This window comes from Chrysochloris asiatica, unplaced genomic scaffold, assembly GCF_000296735.1.
Source record: "Chrysochloris asiatica unplaced genomic scaffold, ChrAsi1.0 scaffold00017, whole genome shotgun sequence".
In the NCBI taxonomy this organism is placed as follows: domain Eukaryota; kingdom Metazoa; phylum Chordata; class Mammalia; order Afrosoricida; family Chrysochloridae; genus Chrysochloris; species Chrysochloris asiatica.
This window is the reverse complement of record NW_006408535.1, coordinates 23,890,653-23,892,325: the sequence shown is the minus strand read 5'-3', so window position 1 is coordinate 23,892,325 and position 1,673 is coordinate 23,890,653. Positions and strand designations below refer to the sequence as shown.

General features: G+C 50.4%; 1 pseudogene; it reads right to left on the bottom strand.

Moving 5' to 3' along the window:
- The window catches only part of LOC102833194, a 1,941-nt pseudogene continuing 268 nt past the window's right edge, over positions 1–1,673 (bottom strand).

Below are 1,673 nucleotides of genomic sequence, written 5' to 3'. Positions count from 1 at the left end.
CTCTTTCATGAATGCTTCGTACACATCATCCTTAGTTTGTACTGACACAGGAACAGAGGGACCGGATTTGGGAGCTGCTTTGGCAAGAGGCACAGCAGAATCATCCTCTGACTTCCTTTGGGGAATAGCAGTAGCCCCTTTATTCTCCCGACGTACTCTAAGTGCAGTGGGCACAAATCGAGTAATCTCCGCCTTGGGATTAGTGATCTGTGGCTTGGCACTGATGGTTACTGTGGCTTTCTTCTCAATGGTGGCTGTGCTTGTATCATCCGCCTTGGGTCGCTGAATCAAGTTGGGTGGGGCACTTAAAACCCCAGGGTTTGGCAAGGGAGCTGGTGGGAAAAGTCCAGGTGGAGCAGGTCCAAGTGGAGGCACCAAAGGTGGGCGCATCATGCCAGGACGAGGTGGAGGGATACCTGGAGGTGCAGGGAGAGGTAGCCTTGGAGGAGGGCCTCGGGGAGGAGGGCCAGGAGGCAGACCTGGAGGAGGGCCTGAAGGGGGACCTGGGGGTCGGCTCAGAGGTGGGCCTGGAGGTAAAAGTTGGGGTAAAGGCCCTCGGAGTCCTGGCATTCCAGGTGGCCTCAGGAATGGAGGAGCTCCTGGTGGTGGTCCAGGAGAAAGGCCTGTAGGTGGTCCAGGTGGCTTAAGGTGGAGCAGGTGGTGGTCCAAGGGGTGGTGGTCCTGGCATGGGAGGTGCCTGTATCTGAGGAGGAACAGACTGTGGAGGAGCCTGCTGCTGTGAAGAACCAGTAGATGTGCCATCAGAAAGCAATTCCTCTTGATGTTGCTTTTGTGATTATTTTTCTGCTTCAGAATCATCAGAATCATCTTCATCATTATCTTCTGACAATTCCTCTACTTCTCGTCCCTCCTCAGGGATTTCCTGGCCTGCCATTCGAAGCATCATGGCTTGAAGGGGGGTCAGCTCCTTCATGTTCTTCTTTTTCTTCCTTGATTTTCCAGGCATATCTGCAAATCGCACACTCAGCCCAGACTTCTTTTCTTCATTGTTGTCTCTTTCATTATCATCACGGTGCATGAAATCATCCTTCTCGCTCTCTCCATCTGACCTGTCAGTGTCACTGTCATCAGTGCTGTCATCATGCTTATCTTGATCCATGTCCTCGGGATAGCCATCATCTTCACTGGTGCTAGAAACATCATCATCATGGCCTCGCTGAGCAAGTTCAGGACTATATAACATATCTTCATCTCGCCTACGAGGGGGAAGATCTAGGGCAAAGCCCACTTTACGGCCATACATTTGTAAGACTTGAGGAGGAGGTGGACCAGGGGGAGGACCAGGAGGCTTTCTACCAGGGGGCAAACGTGGAACACCATGTCCAAGAAGAGGAAGTATAGAAACTGCCCGAGTTGGTGGTCCATACGCTGAAGTCTTTTTAAGGATGGAGGGTGGCTGAGCACCAGGAAGTGGAATGTCCTGGATCAAGATGTTGGAAGGAGCATGGGGCATATCTGGCAAAGGAATACTCTCAACTTCCACATGCTGAGCATTCTTAACAGCATCAAAACATTAGCTAAATTGAGCCCTCTTCTGTTCATACTCTACTTCGAGCTTTCTCAATTCTTTGTAAATATCTGGATTCTCTTTTTCATAGAGTCTTAGAATACGTTCAAAGGTTTCCCGCAGTTTTTTACGCTTGTCTTTTAGA